Genomic DNA, 22,054 nt, shown 5'->3' with positions numbered 1-22,054 from the left:
CCAGGTGCTTCAGCCTAGGGCAGCCTGTTGCCCTGGCAGGGATGGAGGAAGGGTCCACACCCCTTCCCTTGTCTCCCAGGCCCTTCTCTCCATCCCTTCTGTGTTCAGTCACAGGGCCCTGACAGGTTTGGGCTCAAGTAGCTGAGTTAGCTGAACTCCTAGATGATTATGGTCCAACAACTATTTTAGTCTTTAAATCTTTCCCATCTTTTTTTAGTGTTTTAAGGAGCAGATACTTTTGCAAATGCAAACTTACCAGTTAGACATGGTATTATTACTAGCTCACATGTTATTATGTACTTACCTGTTTACTGGCACCATACAAAAGCGTCCAAGGACAGCGACTTTGTTTTCTTCGCTACTGGATTCCCCAGTGACTAGATCCCCAGTGACTAGTGTCAGTCACAGGGTAGGGGCTCAATGAGTGAACAAACGTCAATAAGTGAATAAGAAAGGGGACATTCCATTCTAATGGGCTTGGATAGTTCAGTTCTGTTTATAGACATGTTATATCCAAATAAGATAATTCACAGATTTAAACGCGTTATCAGAGGATTCAATATCATAGACAAATGATGACCAGTTCGTCCTGGACAATAAATGACCATTCCCTTGTTTTCCTGGCTACCCCAAGATTAATTCCAGGTTTTATGTCAATTGAAACTTTGATCCTTTCTTCTTGCTTTCCTACAAGAGACAAAGAAAATGACCTTTGCTTGTTTGTATCTCTAACCAATGACTTCATAGGAAGGATGTTATTTCCTCTTTAAAATGGACCAACGGATCACGGACCCCGTTTGCTAAAATTCACTGTGTTTGTCCTGCGTGCCTGGCGCTATTCTAAACCATTTACATGTATCAGCTCATTTTTATAATAGTTGCATGTGTTGTAGTGATGATGGTGATGGTGATGGTGATGGTGAGGAAGATGTTGATTACTACCTCCATCTTATATATGGAGAAACTGGGCTACGCAGAGGTTAGTAACTAGCCTGAAGTCACACTGGCAATCAGTAGAGGAGCCAGGAGCGTTCTTAACCACTAGACTGTACAGCCTATAAGATACCTGGAAGGGCTCCTCAGTAAACATGACACAAGTCTTCATTTACTGAGTGAGCAGAGGGTAAATAAGACATGCTGACTGCCTCCTAGGCTTCTTGTGAGGATCAGATGAATGAATATATGCTAAGTACTTAAAACAGTATCTTCCACATGGTAAGCTCTCACCGATGTGAGCCATTTTCATCTACCACCACCCTTGAGGAGCTCATGATATTGGAGAGATGACAAGCATGGAGATACATGCTTTCTATATACCTTCGTTTTTATCTGGGGTTGACCAATATTTTCTTTCACTGGCAGAAGTTGGGAGAGAAGGGCCAGTGACATTAAATGAAATTTAATTAGCAAATACACGAGAAGGGAGTATGACTCACTCCCGGAGAGAAAGCAAATCTTTGCCATTCTTCCGCTGACCTGACAGAAAAGCATTTTACAAGGGGGAAAAAAATGGCTGACATTTACTCAGTGTTCACCGTGTGCTGGACACTGTGAGTAGATGACGCCCTTGAATCCTCCCAATTATGTAGTATTATCCCCATTGGGAGGATGAAGACGTGGAAGCCTGCAGAGGCATGTGCTTGCCTAGGGTCCCCCAGCTGGCTAGCCACCCCCCAGAACCAGTGCTCCTAATGATTCTACAACACTGCACATCCCAGTGCTCACTGGGTGAGAGGAGGTAGGTTTACCGCTATCTAAAGTTTTTATGAAATGCAAGGCATAGTCAGGATGGAAACCCTGGTAATTTTTTTAAACTATGTAATTAGAAATCTCTTTTCAGATGATTTTTTTTCTTTTAAATCTCATTCATTTGCTGGATAATTTTCTTGAGCTAACTCTAATAACACCATTTTAGTATAATTACTTGAGATATAGGAGCTCAAGATAGAATTCTTAAGAACGGTGTCTGATTGATGAAGGGTAATTTTGTAGCACAGTAATAGATTTAAAATAAATTCCAGTTGTCAAAACCATTAACAGCCAAGATTTCTATAGGGGCTGATTGTATGTGCGTTCATTCGTTTGCTTCACTCATTCATTCACTATATATATATATATATATAGAGAGAGAGAGAGAGAGAGAGAGAGAGAGAGAAGCAACGTAAGCCAGAGAAGAGAGTGACAGGCAGCCTGCCTAAAATGTGCAGAAATATCCAGTTTGCATATTCCTTTATCTCTAAGTCTATAGTTCAGTTCAATGGGCGGATCCATCACCGTCCCGTTGCATGATTGGCAAGTGTGGAGAGGGACGGGTCCCACCGGTGGTAGAGCTGTGTGAATGTCCTGCAAGCAGGTTGGAAAGTGCCTGTTTTCACTTCTGTGTTGTACACGGGGACATTGATTGAGGGTAAATGTCATGTTAAATGTTCTTACCAAAACTAATCCCCTGCCCAACAAAAAGACTTTTTTGTTTGGACCCCTGCAGTATCTAAAAGGGGGAGCTTAGCTATTAAAGGGCCTTCCACAGATGCGTTATCTTTCTTTGTATCTGACCCTTCACTTCAGAAGACAAATTGTGGCTCTCCTTGATCTGTTAGGTGCTGGGCTTAGATGCCTGTGGGCACTTAGAATAGGTGCATCTGTTGGTGAAAAATGTAGCCTCTCCTCTCCCTCTTAAGTGAATCACTTGAACATCCCTAACGGAAGGGCCTCAGGCCTTTCCTAAGAGTCACATGGAGCCATGGCACATTTTGTCTATTTGCAAAAAGCTACTGTGTCCTCAAGAAGATACCTAATACATTGGTCCTCAAGCCGAGACTCCTGTTACCAACCGCCTGGCCCATACTGGGCTGCCGGCCCCAGTTGCCCAGGTCACCTTCAACGCCCTCACGACATTTCTGAGAGAGAAGCCAGGCCCTTGTCTTCACCTTCGGATTACCCTCAAGGAAACTGAGGCTCAGTGGTTGAGGTGACTGGATCAGATTGTGCAGCCGGGAAGGAAGAAGTGGGGTTCGCCTTCATGTCTGCTGCCCCCCAGGGTCCTCTCTGTGGGGACTACTTATACCCAAGGGGATGGCCAGCAAGGAGGAGATGCAAGAGTCTTTCTCTGTTCATTAAATATTTACCGGGTGCCTACCATGTGACAGAAACTAGTCTACCTTTTGTCCTAAAACCAGATTTCACAAGGCAAAAACAAGACAGTCCTTAAAGTGTGGGAGTTTCATGTGGGTGGGTCCCTCTCCACCACACACACCTGAAGACAGTCTCTTGGCCCAACAGAATAACTTGCCCCCTTGCATCGTGTAGCCTCTTGGAAGCAGTCAGGACTCTTTGTTTCTTTCCTTCCCACAGAGACGTGTGGTGAGCTAAGCTTCTGGACGCACTAAGGTAAATGTCAAGGATGTTTTCTCAGTGAATCTTACTGGCTGGTCTTATTTTTACTTGCAGCAGAAATAATAGCTCTGGCCATGCGAACGTATAATCCTGAGGTGAGGAAATTGCAGGGCAGGGCGACGGGAAAAATGCGTTTTGACACTCTTCCTTTGACTGATACCATTTAGGTGGCCTCTGGCGAGCCTGAATTTGATGCAGGTCAGATGTCCCAGGAAATTATAATACCAGAAAAAAGGTGCCCGGAGATGATGCCGTGCGGAAGGGGGGGCATTTCAGTGGCGCCGTTGACTGGGGCCATCTTTGATCCCTGTCACCTGCTGCTCAGGACGTGGGTGACTATCAGTTATATAAGCTCTCAGAGGCTCAGAGAAGCGTGCCAGAGACGGATCCAGGTCAGGATATGCATCCAGCTTCTGGAAAAGCAATTGAGCTATTCAACGTAGGGACAACTAGTCAGCTCCTAATGGGTCTCCGTTTTACTTAATTTTGGGAACAAGACCCATAAAGCTGCCCAGGCGACACAGCCAGGGATCCATGGGTGGATATAGTGGGAGCTGGAGGTGCCTCATGTAGCCCCAGGATTCTGTCATCGCCACTACTGGGCATCACGTGCAATACCATTCGGTGGAGCGAAAAGCATTTCATGCTCTTGGTTTTTCAGAAGAGGCCTGTCAGCACGTTCTCTAGGGCAAAAAAAATACCTTGTGCCATAGTCAAACTTCACTTAGGGCCGTATCCAATGTCATCCCGCTGCAAAGAGGAATCCAGGGCTTTGCTAGAATAATAGGATACGAATCACTACCAGTAGGACTCATTACTGCAGACAAGGAGGGTTGAGTGGAGCCTCCTTTACGCTTCATGCGAAGTCTGTCTCCTTTTCTCCATATCGGTTCTCTGTCCTGAGGTCGGGCCCAGTGAAGAAAAGGTTGTCCTTTGGTGCTCTGATCAGAATGAAGGTTTCTAGGACTTCACTCAAAGCAAAATAATATTTGTTGTGCAAACACTCAGTGCTAGGCATTGTGCTAGAAACTTCCCCAGTATATGCCCTTGGCAGACATTTCTAATTGACAAGTACATTCATCATTCAGCCTGGATTCAGGCTCAGATCCTCCGTAAAGGAGCATCAAGGGTGGCTCAGTGGGTTAAGCTGCTGCCTTCAGCTCAGGTCATGATCCCAGGGTCCTGGGATGGAGCCCGGCGTCAGGCTCCCTGCTGACAGAGAGCCTGCTTCACCTTCTCCCGCTGCCTGCCTTTCCCCTTGCTTATGCGTGCACATGCTCTCTTGCTCTCTCTCTCTCTCTCTGTCAAATAAACAAATAAAATATTTTTTTTAATTACTAAAAAAAAATCCTCAGGAAAGGGCTCTTGGCAGCCATATTTGATCAGTGGGGTTTGTCCCACATGCCTGTGCCATCCTGGTATTTTTAAATGATTTCTTCAAAGACAGAGACCATGGCTTCCCGTCTCCTCACGGATGCTTCGCTGTGTTCACTGCCCAGTAAAGAGTAAAGATCCTCTGTTAAATTAGGGCTTGCGTTTTGAGAATGGCACCCACAAGCAGATGTGGTTATTTTTTTTTAAGGAAGTGGAGAAAAAAATCCATCTGGGGCTGCAGATAGCCCCAGCTCTGGGTCAGAGGCTGCCTGATACAGTGCAGGGTGCACGCTGTAAAAACCGCACTGTGGCTAATTAGCTTTTGAGAAATGGGATAGAACCAGGAAGAATCAAACTAGATCTACGACCAAACTGGCTTTTCTCTGTTTTCTCTCCTTCTCTCTCTCCTCCCCCACCGTCTCAGCTACCTCTCTTTTTGCGTCTTCTCACAGTGATGATGTATTTAATCGAGATCAACAACTTTTCTTTGAATACCGTGATAGGCTTGATAAGACATTTAGCAATATCGGTTTAAAAGTCAGACTGCCAGCTTTAGCCCTCCCTTTCTTCCCTGACGAGCTGTGGAACCTTGGCCAAATTGATTTCTCAAAACAGTACAATGGCAGCAGCAACGCAGAGCTAATACCAGCCTCACTACGTTGTGAGGACGGAAAGTGATTTCACCATTAGGTAGATGAATATAAAATACAGCCCCTGTTTATACTCTGATTGAGGAATTACATTGGCAAAATGGGAATGAAACAAAAAGGCAGATATTCCCCTATGGTTGGAGACACCACGAAGCAAACTGCTTACGCAGGAGCCTGTCATCTGGGGAACATGGTGTCCCTCACGTATCCTCTGTCAGTGACGATCCAGACCTGCTCAGCATTTAGTACCATCCCTAGAAACACTACTGCCCTGGGTGGAACCCAGTGGTGCTCTCCGTACTGCATAGCTTATGCTCTGCTCACATTGGTCCCTGCATGATAGGTGGGGGGTGGGGGGCACCATATCATGCTTCACATTAACAAACACTGAATGTTCTTGGCGATGCTTGGGATTTTTTTTTTTTTTTAAGATCTATTTACTTGAGAGAAAGGGAGCATGAGCTCCCTTTAGGTAGGGGCAGACAGAGAGAGAGAGAATCTTAAGGAGACTCCCTGCTGAGCACAGAACCTGATGAGGTGCTTAGTCCCATGACCCTGAGATCATGACCTGAGCCAAAAATCCAGAGTCAGATGCTTAACCAACTGAGCCACCCAGCTGCCCCTAGCTGTACCTTTTTATCTACAAAAATCTCATTGAAACGTCTGTAGGAACTAGAACTCAGTTATTTCTGGAACTCTGTTCCCTAATCCTCTTTTGCCCATTGAAAGAATGTCTTTCTATAAAGCGGTTTTTGTCACCTCCAATTTTCTCATTGATTCATTGATGCCTCAATTCATCCATCCCTCCTTCCTTCTTTCCTTTCTTCTACCCATCCATTCAACAACCATTTAGTGCCTAATATGTGTTAACATGGTGGCAAGCGCCGCGTGTACCGATGGACACAAAAACACAGACTCTGTGCTCATGGAGCAGTATCATTGTTGCGACGTTCTGATAAAACTGCATTTGTTAACATACAGACATCCTTGACAGCGGACACAGTGCATTGCTGAGCTGGGCTCTGAAGCCTGGGCAGGGAAAGAACAGAGGAGGTCCCAGTCATGGCCAGGGGGGTAGGGGGCTCCCTGCTCCCATAAAATCTACCATGTCTTCCTTGGTTGGCCTCTCTTCTGCATAATAATATTCCCAGTTGTAGACAACTGATTTCTCAATCTTGGTAAAGTGTGAATAGTAAAATGATTTTTATCATTGTAATAAAATTAAATGAAAAAAATTTTAATAAAATAAATTTTTAGTAACTTTGTGACTTCTAAAAATTTAAAACATATGAACTAAGTACAATCAATGGGCTTACTCTCAACACCTCATGGCCCCTTGTATCCAGAACTGCTGGGTGAAATTTAAAGAAAGGAGAAATCAATAAAAGTGAGAAGACTTCCAGAACCTCAGGCAAGGGATGGTCTGCAAATCAAGCCTCAAAAGATGATTAAAAAATCTTGATGCTAGATACCCCAGGCTTCCACACATAATCAGCACATTCCCACAAAGGAAACCACCGTGCAGCCAGGTGTGCTTGGGTTTGAAGCCGTAGGGTCTTCAAGGATCTAGGAAAGGCTCTGGTGTTTGGATTCTGTGTTCCTGGTGTATGGGCCAGGCTTCTTGCTTCTCAGGCCATGTTGGGCTTTGCCAGCGGCTCCCCTGACGCTGCAGCTGGGATGCTCTGATTTTGCTTGGTTGATTTAATTTCTCACTCTAGAGGAACAGAGTGCAATCAGTGTTTTCTAATTTGCCTCTAGACTCCTATAACAGTTACCTTCAGACTGCAAATCTGAGGCACTTCACTTTAGATCAGCTACAAGGTACAGGAGAGAGTGCTTACAGAGTCACATGGGACAGAAGGATTTCTCGCACTGGGCCAGTTCTGCCGATTGCCTAGGTAGCTGCCATCCTGGGGGTGTCATGGTGGAGAAGTCCAGAGACGTGGATTCCAACTGTGTGACCTCGGGCAGCTCTCTCTCCCCTCTAGGACCTTATTTTTCCTCATCTGAAATATAAAGCGCTTAAATCAAAGTTTCCTCTACTGTGATTAGTTAGATCATTATAAGTGACCAAAAGATGAGCATTCTTTCGTTACTAGTCAGGTATTTTCATGGTCGATTCCATTTATGGGAAGTGATACCAGGTTTTCACAACAATGATCATTGTTTCTTTCATTTTATTTGAGTGACATTTTCCTGGTATAGTTTCTTCACTCTTAAGCTGAGCATGACTCCTTAGCCACCTCGTCTCTGTGGTCCTGAATTGTAAACCCTACAATCTCCTCTCCAGAGCCTTTGCCCTTGGTCTTTCATTTCATAACAGTGAGGGAACCTCTTCCTATTGTGTGTGGGCTGTGCTGGAGTGAGCCCTCACTGGAAAACCACTCGAGTGTTTTAATGTGGGGTGGGTCCAGCACAGGGCTTCCCAACCATCACTCAGTCCCAAGCTGCCTTCGCAGCTGCGGCCATGTCTGTGTCCCATAGTCGACTAATAATCATTTGATATTTTCTTCAGACTGACTGGGTTTATTTTTCACTCAAGTAAAGTTTTTTGTGAAGTTCTTTTTTTTTTTTTTAAGATTTTATTTATTTATTTGACAGACAGATCACAAGTAGGCAGAGAGGCAGGCAGAGAGAGTGGGGGAAGCAGGCTCCCTGCTGAGCAGAGAGCCTGATATGGGGCTTGATCCCAGGACCCCGAGATCACAACCTGAGCCGAAGGCAGCGGCTTAACCCACTGAGCCACCCAGGTGCCCCTATTTGTGAAGTTCTTAAAAATATTTTTCAGAGTTACCTAAAATAGGAGTAAAACCAGTACCTCAAATATTGGGAATTAATCATGACCCTTTACACTGTTTAAACTTCAGTTCCCTAGGACTTCATAGGATTTCTTTTGCCAGAGTTTCAATAAGAGATCATTACATTGGTTTGTTTTGTGACAGGTTATCTACATAGTTAGAGGCTCTTAAAATTTTTTTTTGTTTTTTATTCTGGTTCTACTCTCCTGACGAAATTGGAAGAAAGGAAAAATTAAGGTTGGGGAGACAATCTCTATATTACAGCTTTGTAATGATTTATAAACATTAACCAGCTTGGAAATTTTCTAGAACTTAGTAGCAGAAAACAAAAAATACCAATTTAAAAATGGGCAAAGGACTTGGATAAACATTTTTTAAAAAAGACATACACATTGGCCAACAGGTATATGAAACGGTGTCCAACACCATTTTGAGTGACTGATCATCAAGGAAGTACAAATCCAAATCACAGTAAGATTTCACCTCACCCTTGTTAGAAGGACTATTATTTAAAAGAGAGAGAGAAAGAGAAATTAAGGGCTGGCAGGGTTGTGGAAAAGAGAGAACGCTTGTGCACTGTTGGTGAGTGTATATTGGTGAAGCCATTGTGGAAACAGTATGGATATTCCTCAAAAAATTCAAAGTATAACTACTTTCTTGTCCAGCATTCCCACTTCTGGGTATATATATATCTGAAGGAAATGAAATAACTGTCTTGAAGAGATATCTGTACCCCCATGTTCATTCCAGAATTAGTCACAATAACCAAGACATGGCAACAACCTAAATGTCCATTGGTGGATAATTGGATCAAAAAAGCTACATGTCTATATACAACGTATATATATAGTGACTCACACACACACACACACACACACACACACAGACATTGGAATATTATTCAACCATTAAAAAGAAGGAAATCCTGCCATTTGTGACATGGTTGGACCTTGAAGACATTATGCTAAGCAAAGTAAAAAAATTTTTGATTTTTCAGATCAAAAAAGAAAAATACTGTATAATCTCACTTATAGGTGAGATCATAACAAAAGCTGAACCCACGTAAATGAAGAGTAGAATGGTGGTTGCTCAAGGCTGAGGACTGGGGGAAATGGGGAAATGTAGGTCAAAGGGTATAAATGTCCAGCTGTGAGTAAGTTCCGAGGATCTAATGTATAAATGGCGATGATAGTTTACACTACGGTGTTGTCTGCTTGAAAGTTGTTGTGCAAATGGAGTACCAATGTTCTCCTCATAATAACAGCAAGCAGAAATTGTAATTAGATGATGGGTGTTAACTAACCTTATTGTGGTAAACATTTCCCACTATGTGCATGTATCAATTCATCCCATTGTACGCCTTTTAACTAAAACAACATTATATATCAATTCAATCTCAGTAAAGGCGGGTGGGGAATTTTTCTGGGAGCTTTTAAACTCCAGATCCCTGTGCCCGTTCAATAAGTAGCAGTGGCCCCAGATGACCCTCAGACAGGTCCAGGGAATAAACCACATTTTGAAGTTCTCCACCTGCATGGAAAAGTCCCTTTTTAAAGACATTCGGTGGGGGAGGGGTAGATTTTTGTTTTATTAATAATACGTTTACTTGGGAATACATAAATAAGTATATAAGCACATACAGAAGTATATAAGCAAAACAGACATTGCTGGTACTTTTTAGGAGAAAAAGTTTGAATGTCACCAATTCCATATTACCTTATAAGGTTTGAAAGAAAGTGTCATAAGTGGGGTCAGGGGAAAGGAAATGTCACTGGATATAAACGCAACACTCAGTGGTGTTTCTGAGCCACTGCATGGAGTTGTGGGAACTCCAGATTCACAGTCACCTCTCTGGCCTCTCTGGGCCAAAGCTATAGAACTAAGGGTTTCTTCCCTTTCCCCTGACCTCGTGGCAGAGGTGGCTCTCCAGGTGTAATGGTGCGGCATCAGAGCCCCAGATCAGCATCTTTGAGATCAGCAGAAACAACGAAATTCTTCAGCAAGAATGCATTTTTCAGGGCAGACATTAATCTGAGCAACTGAGCTGATTTGTGGAGGCGACAGCCATCAACATGTAGAGCGTAGCCTGGGATTTCAAGACACAAAGCCCTTCACTTTGGCGATCAAAGTCTTAAGATGTTCAAAGTCAACAGTTCTACACTTTAAATTTTATTTTCTTTAAAAAAAATAAGATTGATGTACTAGGATGTTCCCTATAAATTATTTATAGTAACTCTCCCTCTCCCCAACCAAAAGGGGACTATAATAAAGAATCAATAGATTATACATAGAACATTTTACATAACAAAATACTGCATTACTGCTAAAATCGCATTTTTGAAGATAAATGATGTGGCAAAAAACCATTCAGGCAACCACCTTCTTGAGTGTCTACTATGTGTCAGACCCTGTGCTGAATGCTTCGGATGGACATGACAGCTCTGACCTTGATGAGCTTTCGGTCCAGTGGAAGAAAGAGAGGAGTAAACAGGCAAACACAATGCAGCAAATGCTCAGAATGGGGCACTTCCTATGGGCTCTGGGCCTCCTTCACAAAGAGGGGAAACTGACCCAGACAAGAGGTCCTGAAAGATCACAAGAGCATAGACACTTGAACCAGTGGATGGGACTTGGCCCTAGTGAAGACCAAGTGAAGGGGCTTTCTAGAATGACAGTGGATGCTGGGGGCTGGTAGTTGGGAGCTGGGAAGGATGCCTTCCAGCTAGAGCTCAGGTGGCTGGAGAAGTAGGAGGGGAGAGATGGTCAAACAGCAGTATGTCTCCTGGTGTCCAGTGTCCAGGAGCTCAGTACCCATATCCCATTTTGTGTCATCCCGTGACCATGCTAGAAAGAGACTGGGCAGGCTTCTGACCAGAAATGTCCAGCTCCAATGCCTCTGCTCCCAGCTCTGCCCTGAGCTGGATCAGGGGGCAGAGGTCCGATCATTTTCCTCATTTCTCACGTAAAGCAGTTCGGACATGGAGCCATGCAGAGTTATAATAGCCAAAAACGGAAAAGGCCTCTGCCTCCCCCCAAAAGAGAATTCAATAAAAAAGTTATGTCCATTAAATGGCCTATTGTGCAAGCATTAAGATGATAGTTATAGAAACTAGAAGCATGGGAAATTTTTAATGTAATAGATCTTTTTTCCAATGTAAAATGAAAAGGGTTCATTGTAGAAATTTGGACAATTTCAGAAAGATGAGTAAAGTATCCTACCATCCACAAATAACTAGCATTAATATTTTGGTATAGTTATTTCCGTGTGTGTGTGTGTGTGTATGTATACACACAAAAATTAGGCTTGTAAATTATATAGTTTTTTGTCTTGTATTTATTACTTGACATTCTACTAAACACATTTTCCCTTGCATGCCATTACGTATTCTCAGAAAGTGTACATTTTAATGCCAGTGTAATCCATTTTATAGACAAGCATTTAAATGAATAAAACACAACACAAAATTGTACAGACTTTGTGGTTACAGCTTTATAAAATTGGCATAAGAAACACATTAATAATGCCAGGGTTAGGGACAGTTTTTCTCTAATGTGGTTATGTCCATGACTTTGCTCTTTAAAAATTTTCAACCATTGGCGTTAATTCATTCAATGATGAAAATTGTTTCATCATTTTACAACCAACAGAATTACCAGTGAAGACCCAGTTGTGCTCCTGCTTGACATCCAATCATGAGTTTGAGCTTGGAGAAAATGTAGTGACCGAGTAAGAGGGGAATCTAGCCGTCAGTGATGCCATCTCATAGCGCCCACCATCCGCCAGAGAGCTGGAGAATTGTTTTGTCAATGTAAAAAGTCATAAAAACCAGGAGGACTTGTTTTATGAGGCTGATATTGTTTTATGTTGATTTATTAAGCCTAATGCTTTTTTCTTTAGAACAGAATCACAAACAAGCCAAGAGGGAAAATTGAGATTCTAATCAGAGAGGCTTTGGTGATTCATGGCTCTGAGAGTGGAGTGTCATTTAGCTTATAGTCTGCTAAAGGTTTGTCTGCGGCATCTCCATCATGATGTGGGGAGAGAAATATGAAAGCCCGCCTTTGCCAGCGAGGCCGTAATTCATTAGTTGGGTGAGGGGTGCTGGGGAAAGGGGTGGGGGTTGCTCTAGCAAAACAGATCCAAAAATTCCTTGAAAGAGCTACATAACTGGCAGAAAGCAGGGGTTTTTTCCTACTCCAAAAGAATTTAGCCCCCTTTTAGGGAACCCTTCTGTCATGTATGTTTATAAACCCTAGATGTCAGGAAACCATAATATCTTTGGGAAGTCACTTTGAATCCTAGATAGGATAGATTATGAAATTATACACTGTTTTAAACATAATCCTATATGACCCTGAGGAAGCTTCACTTGATACCATGAAAGTCATTTATTTGCCAGGCCCTAGCCCCGGCTCCCCACAGCAGTCCCTAACCCGTCTCCTCCCCTCACAGCCATGCACTCGGCTCCAGAATGACGGTGTGCTGAGCCCCCTGAATGCCATTGGATGCCACGGGGTCTTTGCACGGCCACACGCTTCCTCCCACCCCAACACTACATCTGGGGAACATTCTTCCTCCTTCAGAGCCCGAGAAAATAGCCTCTTTTCTCAGGATACCTTCCTCTAACAGCCCTAAATAATGAGTCCTCTTCATTTTCTCTGGGCCGTTGTGGTATGACCCTGTCATTCATTCATTGTACATCTCTCCATCCCAAGCCATCAAGGGCTGGGTCTCACTGTTTCCTTACCGCCTGGCACATGGTAGGCACACAGTACATTCCTACTAGTGTGAGTGCTTCCATTTCATCGCACAAGGTTCTCTTATTAAAGTGCACTTAGGAGCCTTATGTCCTAAAGCCTGGGCAGGCTCGATTGGGTCCAAGTGACGCCTGCCCCGCCCCCTTCTTGCTAGAAGAAGAGGCGATGACCTCAGGGCCTTCTCAAGCTTCTCAGAATGCTTATTAATATTTTCTGAATCCCCAGCTTAGAATACACTGGAACCTCTCCCTCAAGTCTGACCTACCCTCCGAGGGAACAGGAATTCAGTGAGGGAGACTCACGCACGTGAAGATTGCTTACCTGACAATTTGATTTAATCATTTCTGGAGCTTGGTTCAGGCTGCTCTTACCTGCCTAGAAAGAAAAAAAGAAAAAGGCTCTGGTAGGTTTCTTGGCCACTTTGACGCTATATCATCCCAGAAGAAAACAGCGTAATTATTGTTTTTCTCCATTTTAAGCCTGGCATTCGCCTCTACAGCAGGGTTTTATTTTTATTTTAAGTCTTACAGAGAAAGCTCTCTGTTTCTTCATATTCGTAGAAATTTTTAGCATTGCTTCAATCACCCTCAGGAATCACAGGAATCTATGTAAAGACGAATGTTTTTCCAGGGTTTCTCAGCCTCGGCACTGTTGGCACTTTGGGCTGGATCACTCTGTGTGTGGAAGGTTGTCCTGGGCATTGTGGGAGGTTCGGTGACACCCGTGAACTCTACCCCCCACCCCAGAGGCTAGTAACAGCCCAACACACACTTGTGATCATCGACAATGTCCCCAGATACTGAAACATAGAATAGAGGGAGAAAGACAAAATCATTCCCAGTTAGGAGCCAGATACACACGTGTCTGTGCGCGCACACACACACACACACACACACACACTAATATATAGTAACACTTTTTCCTGAAATCTCCTTCATATAGCCTTGATGCCTGGCCTATTCTGCTTGCTACATGCCGCATGCCAGACTGTCTCCTAAACCCCGTACCCATGCTGTTTCTTTTAGCCCTTACCATAATTTGATCATGCAGGCATCTGGGAGGAAACAGGGCTACGACATTGCACACACGCAGCTCTAGGGAGGCAGAGCTCACTCCTGACCACTGTACTGTCTTATCTTCCGAGGGATTGGTGCATCGGCTTACCAGGATCCCCCTAGGACGACACCATGAACCATTGAGATAAGTCACTTGTACATTTTTGCTATGATCTCTTCCACGGCAGGTAGAAAATGAGAGAGGCTGGAGGAAAGGAGAATATACTTAGAATTCTCGTGGATGTGATCAGAAACGTGGTTGGGGAGGGCCGCTCCTTTGTCTCCTAGCTTCATGTGATCTAATGCATGTATTCTGATTGTGTTTTTTATATTAATTCAAAGGAAGATAATTGTTTTTTTCAACTCTGAATAACCCATTAATCCAAAATGCAAAGTGCCTAGATTATCTGTCCCCAAATTTAAATTTTTAAATGAGCGAGTGATTTCCCCCCAAACCTAGGACCTTCCATGAGCTTTTCTCCTGTTTTCTCCTTTTGTGGAAGTGTTATCACAGGCTGACTCTGATCAGAGGCTTTGAGAAATGAGAACTTTCACTTAGGGCATGTGAGACATTCCCAGGGAATCCCAGGGACTCCCACTGCTCTCCTGTAAGTGGAAAACATGTCCCCGTCACCTCCCACCTGGACAGCTGGGTCGCCCACCCCATGGGGAGAGTGGGGTTGTCCTGGCGTGTCGTTCTGTAACTTAGTGTGGTGGGTAAGCTTTTTTGGCAGAAGGTATAAATCTTTCGGGGGACAGGGGGAGGGGTTTTCTGATGAAGATGAAGTCTGAAAAGGAGAAGGAGGCACAGCCGGGGCAGGCCAGCCCTTCCCAGGATTCTCAATACAAGCCCAACAGTCTCCATTAATGCTCCTGCCTCTTCCCAGCTGAGGGAGGCAGCACTTTCTCCAGAACACGGGATCCTGGGATGGAGGAGGAGCCGAAGGTGGAGGGTCAGCGGTGGGGCAGTCCCCCACCCAGGACGTCCGGGACCAGGGTGTCTTTTTGAAAAAGCCTCACAGCTCATTCCGACAGGCCTACCTGTTAGGAATCTCTGCGTTCATCAGACCGACACCAGAGGATGTGGACCAAACCCAAGGTTCCAAGTTAATGAGAAATATTGAAAACTCAAAGATTAACAGTTTGAATTAAGTGAATGACTACATGTCGGGTGCCCGTGGGACTGGCGGGAATTTCCTTAGTGTGGGAAGAAGCTTTCCTGTCCCTGGTCTTCCTCTCTGCGGGCAACGCCCTTCTGCAACTGGCAGGTGTCTGTCCGGCTCCCAGGAGCCCGCTGCAGTGGTTTCCTCCCCTGTGCTCCCCTGCTGTATGCAGAATCCAGGAAACACTTGCTGAATGAATGAAGAATTCCACACTAGAATCTATGCTTTTTAATATTATGATTAATAATCATTGTAAAACAATAGAAACAGTCCTGAAGTGCCTGAGCCATTTAATTTTGAGCATTTCGTCATTCATTCAGCAAATATTTCTTGCATACCTGCTGAGTGCCCGGCATCGTTCCGACATCTGGAAATACAGGCAGAGCACCTTGGACAAAGTTTTAGGTTTCTCCAACCTGACACTCGCATGGGGCCAGGCAGACAGTAAACAAACAGCAAATACCTAATATCAGTTGATAATGCACCGAGAAGAAATATAAAGCAAGGCAGGAGGGTTGCAAGCTGACGGGTGAGGCGAGCCTGTCTCTCTGTGACCGGACAGCTGAGCGGGGGTGTGTAAGGAGCTGGGCAGCCAGCAGCAGGGATGCCGGGAAGGTGTCCAGGTGGAGCGAACCGCAGGTGCCAAGGCCCTGGTGGGCAAATGAGTGCGGTGAGTTTGAGAAGCAAAAACAACAGTGTGGGGCACGAGGTCAGGTAGGTAGCAGGGGCAAAATCGTGCAAAACTTGACTGGTGGTAAAAAGAGCTTTGAATTTTATTCTAAGTGGGATAGGAAGCCCCGAGCAGGGAAGCATCAGGATCTGGTTTCTGTACCGTGGCGTCGCTTTCAGAGCGTTTTCCTCCCCCTGCGTTCATTCGGCATTTATCTCCGGCATTCAGCACTGCCCTAGATCCTGGGGCGTGGTGGATAAAAGACAAAGTACATGCCTCTAAGAAGCACGCAGCGTGGTGTGGAGACCACTGTGCCACTGGCCAGTGATAGAACACTGCACTCGCATCGTGGTCCGCGTGGTGGAGGGCTGCAGACCCGGGGCGGGGTCAGACAAGGGCAGGACAAGGGCAGACGAGGAGAGTTTCCAGATGAGGTCGTTGTTAATGACCCTCCTAAACGTGTGCTGTAAAAGCAGGCGTTTATGTTGCTATGAGATATGTAACAGGAAGACCTAGCCCGGTGTGGGGGAGGCAAGGGAGCAACCTTGGCAGAAAGGAGTTTAGACTCAGCTCAGAGAGATGGGCAGTAAGCAGCTGGGCAGGCAGGAGGGTGAGGGCGAGTCCTGATACGTGCCCAGCCTGGGGGCAGGAGTATGATGGGGAGAGATGGAGTTGGATGGGTCAGTGGGGTCTGAGCCTGCGGGCCTTGAGGCCACAGTCAGGGCTTGGGTCATTCCCCAGAGAGCTATGGTGAAAACAAGCCTTTCAAAGGAAGGAGGGCCATGAGTAGAGTTGCGTTTTAGGAAGGCAGGCCGGGTGCATGGTGGAGACTGTTCCGGAAGGAAGCAAAGATGAGCAGGAGGACACCTGTAAGTGTCGATGAGAACAGATGTTGTGGGTTTGGGGCCGAGTGGTGGGTCTGAATAGTGTAGGAGACGGGAGCAGGAGCCTGCGGGCAAAGAGGAACCACTTTGGAGATGTGCGGGAACCGCGCGTTGAGTAACCGGTAACCTAGGGACGGCGCTCGGTGATGGGAGGGGACGGCGCTCGGTGATGGGAGGGGACGGCGCTCGGTGATGGGAGGGGACAGCGCTCGGTGATGGGAGGGGACAGCGCTCGGTGGTCTTCTGCAGGGCAGACAGCTGCAGGGAGATGTCCAGGAGAAAGTAAACCTTCTGACACGAAGCCCGATGGAGAAGAGTGTAGAAGGGATCTGTCCTTCGGAGAATTAACGTGCGGATAATTGAGGTCCTGGAAACTGAGGACACCCATATTCAGGACCACCTAAGGACTCCCACCAGATGTGTGCTGACACTCAGACCCTTCGTGGCCTCACAGCGGCATGAGCTGCGGGCACCGGGACACCGAGCGCCGGTGTGCATTCGAGGCTCCCCTGCCTACGGGGGGGAGGGGGTATTCTCATCATGCGGGCCTCCCTGGTGATAAAGGAGCCCAGGTCTCTGCCTGACAAAAGGTTTCCAATCACCTTCACATTTCAGTTGGCTTTTGTGGTTGAATAATCAGTCTTGTTGTCTGCTTCCTACTTCAGAATTAGAAGGAATATTTTAGATTGTTTTCTTCTCTTGGCTTTATGCCCATGCTATGACGTGCAGCAAAGGAAGATGGGCCATTTTTTTCTTACAGACCTGAGCTGCGGCCTTTCCACTAAAGTCACACCAACTGTGTTTCAGGGAGGAGGGGGCCGTGAGAGGAACGGGGGACGGCGGTCAAGGTACAAACTTCCAGTTATAAGATGAGTAAGTTGTGAAGGCGTGACGATAGCTAACAATATTGGGAAGTGGTTAAGAGAGTCCATCTTAAAAGTTCTTACCGCCCCCCACCTCACCCCCTGCACACAGACACACAGGTTGTAACTTTGGGAGGTAAGGATGTGTTAACCTTACGGTGGAAATCATTTCACAAAACACACACGTACTCAATCAGTGCTTTGTACATTTTAAACTTATACAGTATCATATGTCAGTTATATCTCAGTGAAGCTGGGCAGAAAGGAACTACTTCATGTGGCTTCAGAACGGTGACTAAATGTTATAGAGCTCTGACATCTCCTTAAACCAGAGGCGTGGCAGGGCGGAAACAAACATCGAATCAATCATACTTGGCAAAAGCAGAATTGATCGTTCTTGGTAACACGGGATTGTGGTAGTAGCATTTATTCTGATTACTCAGAGTGAGAATTGACTTCACGGACCCTTTCTAATCCTGCTGACGTCCGTGTAGACTCACGTGACAGTCCACACAACGCCAGCCACACTGCCATGCAATAAGTCCTCGTGGAGTCGTATCCACTGTTGTTGTTGTTGTTTTGTTACTATTACTTTGTTGTACTTGCGTGCTGGCACATGGCTTCCAGACAGGGACTGAGGTAAGGATCTTGATCTTTTTATACCCTTGGGACTAGCAGAGTCCTTGACACAGGGTCGAAATAAAGTATTTTATATTGACTTCTGATTAGTTGATTACATCAGTTATCTGTTCCCACTTGGAGTATGAGCTCCTTAAAGACAGGATGATGTCTCCTACCTCTTGACTTCCAAAAACACTAGCCCAGTTCTGAGCACATGGTATTTATTTAAAAACTGCTTGTATTTATTTAAAAACTGACAGTCTGAAATCACGAGTTTCATGTTTGTCAGTTGAAGAAGAGCGTAGGATAGTAACAATCATCTTGTGATCTCTGACCCCAGCAGCAGAAGCCAGGTCAAGCCCTCGTCATTGACAGGCACACCTGTAACCTATAAAAATGATGGGCCTTTTGCAGCCCAGAGATGCTGCGGTTGAAACTGAAGACACCCTCCTTGTTTTTAAATATTGCTCTTTGATCAGGGTATTAATATTCATAAAGCTCTTGAAAGGAAATTTTCATTAGGTATTAAAGCCATTACAGTTGTCATGGGTTTCAGAGTGTTGCCACAGAGACGAAATTGTCTCTGGGATGAGCTGCATTTGGTTGTTGGAAGACCTGTGCCCCTGACACCAAGAGGTGGAGGTCAGAAGTACAGAAGTCGGGGGAGGATGCTTGGAAGGAGGGTCTGGAATTCAGAGTTTGGGGCAATGTCTTTTATGCGCACTCAATAAGGAAAATGTCACGGGAACGGAACCCCACCACTGGAAAGCAGTGGCTTGCCGTCACGTGAATGCTACCATACATACCTTCCTGAGAACTGGCCTTGAGCAGAGGCTGTACTGTCTGTTTTCCAAGTGGGTAGTTTGTATTTCTTGGCATTGGAGCCCAGTGACCTTCACAGTAACAAAAGTCAATGAGTACCATAGGAAGAATCCGTCTTTGGCAAAGCTCAAGACTTCCTGTTCTCTCAAACACCTTTGAGAAAGCCATCCATCTGAGAGTTCAGAACGACAGGATCCAGCTCAGTTCATCTAGAAGCATTTGGTGTCTGCAGAGGGATCTGTATCTTGATGGAGGGGTGGACAGACAAGTCTAATAATTTTTTTCAATCAAAACCAAGTAAACAGTAAACTCGAAATTATATGAGCCAATACATTCTCTATTAAGATGAGTTGATAAGGTGGCTTGTTTGGGTGCTTCATTTTGTAGTACACAGCTCCTATAGCTCAGATAACCTTTCCTGCTTTTGAATTTGAGAATGCTTTTTATATTTCAGAAAACAGAGCATAGACCTTAAATTGGATCTTTATGAAAATTCTGTTAATACTGCAATAGCTTTTCACTTGTAATCATTTCACAAGAGGTGTTTTTGATAGTATTTCTTCTGCTGGTGATCGTGGAGGAGAAATTTAATAACCAAATCTTTTTCATTTCCAAGTCCATTTTGAGTGGATGGGGGAAACAAGTCATATTAAACTGAAAAAAATGACAAGTTGGATAAATTTATTAAGACTGCTGTGTAACCACAAATGCAGAGAATGTAATTCAGATTTTAAGACTTCTGTCAAATTTGGGTGACTTTACATTTCTAGAATAAGATAGACTAGAGACTTGCGTGTGGAAAGTGTTCTTTACAAGACTATGGGCCCTGCTGATGCCCAGAGCAAACATTCACTGGCGGCTTTTAAGGACAGTGAGGTGATTTTAAAATCTGTGCAAGATTTAGAAAACTGTTATTTCCAAAATAGCCGTGTAAATTCTATAAACCACACCTTTGGGAGGTGACGTCGATAGTGAATTTTACAGTAATTGTTTTGTGTGGTGTTCAAGTCTACCAACACTGTTTTATCAGATCATTTTTAACTCCATTCTTTTTAATTCAGTGTTTTAAAAAATCATCATAGTTTTAAGCCCAGAATTAAAATTTTCTATTCAGGCAGGTCTAGGGTATTCTCTTTGCAGTAGACCAAGGACACCCAATGTTTTGTTTGGGTCTTTTGGTTTGGTTTGGTTTATGAAGTCCTTAACTCAATCTCGAAAAGTTTTGACTAACATTTAGTTAGCGGAAATTCAAAAGAGAATCCACAAAATCTGGGATATTTTGAAAGTGTCAGTAATATTTACACAGTAAGGTTTAATTTTCTTGCTGTCCCACTGCAGGGATTGAAAAAATTTCTTCTGAATTGAAATTAATGTTTGATTTGACCTTACAGTAGCAATCCAATTCCTTCTGAATATACATGGAATATATTACTAGATCTACTTTGGAAGTTCAAGTCAGTCCAACTGCTGCTTTTTTTTTTTTTTAAAATAATGAAAACACTAACTGAGAAAGAACTATCACCTCCTACCAAAAAAAAAAAAAAAGTTAGAGGGGAAATAATAGAAATGAATATTGTGCTAATCATAATCACCTTAAAAGATCCCTGAACCCCCAAATGGTAAGTTGTAGGACTGACAGATCCAACTAGAACCCAAAACCAGCTCTAGTCCAGACTCCAGCAGACCTCTAGACTCTGTAACAGATGATGACTCATTTTATAGACCAGCAATGATCTTTCCTTGATGAGGTAGCATAATTAGCTCTATACCTGAGCTATCTACTTCCTCAAGCCTTGAGCATCATTTCCTGAGGAAAGGGTACTTTCTTTCCTGTATAATGGCAGCATCACCTCCATCATTGTGCCAAGCTGTCCCCAGAGCCATCTATTCGAAGAGTGATCCTCTGACCCCGTCAATGAACCCTTTATGACCGGTCCGCCATGAGTTAAAGGCTTTGGCGCTGGGGTCCAAACCAACCACAGGGCTAAGAACCCAGTTTGGTCCATCTGTCAATCATAACACCTTCCTCAATGAGGAAAGCAAGCGCATTGATTTACATTCTGGGGGAAGCAAAGTGCCTGCCAGCGTCCTCTGTCTCAATGTTCTCTTTCTGGCTTGCAGGGATTTTCTCGACAGTTTGGAAAGTTCAGCTCAGAATGTATAAAATATGAGCATGCAGGGTTTTGTAGGGCACGGTTTACAAGGAGCAGCACGACCGACGGCACGTCTACGGAGCTTACAGTACCGTGGTTCTGATTCCCTTTACTTCTTTTTCGTGGAAGATGCCTTTCTCATTCTTCTTTGTGTCAGCTTGTGCATAAACTTGATTCCTAGGGATGCAGATTAATAAATGTAATAATATTATGCAGTGTTTCATAATATCAATAGTTATTGATGAAGTGTGTCCTAAGGTCCTGGGCCAAGTGCGTTACATACATTAGCATATCTTGTCCTCCCCACAGCCCTCTGTGGTAAGAATTTTTTTTAAATTTTTTTATAAAGATTTCTTTTATTTATTTGAGAGAGAGAGAAAGAGCATGAGCAGGGGAATGGGGTAGAGGGAGGGGGAGAAGCAGATTCCCCACTGAGCAGGGAGACCCCACACAGGGCTCGATCCCAGGACCCCTGAGATCATGACCTGAGCCAAAGACAGATGCTTAACTGACTAAGCCGCTCAGGTACCCCTGTGGTAAGAATTTTTATCATCTTCTTTTTTGGAGTTAAGGAAACTGAGGCTTAGGGAACGTTAATAACCTACCCAGTACCAATCAGCTCGCCACTAGTTACAGCAATGATTCAAAAAGCAGGCCAGCTTCGCTTCAGGGTCCTTGTACTTTGCTCCTCACAAGCCCCCAAAGGCCAGCCAGATAACTGACAAATTGGTGAGTGAGATGCATATTCCGGGAACATCATGGACAGAGTTCAGATAGTCTCCGTTAGCCACAAGTAAGGAGGGAAGTTGGTTAAAATGCACCTTTTAAACATAGCCATTAAGATCAAAAG

General features: G+C 44.5%; 1 protein-coding gene and 1 long non-coding RNA gene across 9 annotated transcripts in view; one reads left to right on the top strand and one right to left on the bottom strand.

Annotated features, from left to right (window-relative positions):
• Positions 1 to 22,054, top strand: part of APBA1 (amyloid beta precursor protein binding family A member 1) — a 194,671-nt gene that overhangs the window by 68,339 nt on the left and 104,278 nt on the right. The window lies entirely within an intron of this gene.
• On the bottom strand, positions 6,122 to 14,551 carry LOC309846987. Of its 2 annotated transcripts, XR_014302239.1 has the most exons (4): positions 14,006 to 14,551; positions 13,295 to 13,348; positions 7,259 to 7,423; positions 6,122 to 7,131 (listed from the first exon to the last, which is right to left on the bottom strand). It is a non-coding gene; the product is annotated as an uncharacterized lncRNA (long non-coding RNA). The 2 variants fall into 2 exon arrangements; XR_014302240.1 differs by having other exon boundaries at positions 6,122 to 7,423; positions 14,006 to 14,524.

The sequence above is a fragment of the Mustela nivalis genome (assembly GCF_964662115.1).
Source record: "Mustela nivalis genome assembly, chromosome: 13".
In the NCBI taxonomy this organism is placed as follows: Eukaryota; Metazoa; Chordata; class Mammalia; order Carnivora; family Mustelidae; genus Mustela; species Mustela nivalis.
The sequence above is the reverse complement of the archived record's forward strand: the minus strand, read 5'-3'. Positions and strand labels throughout refer to the sequence as shown.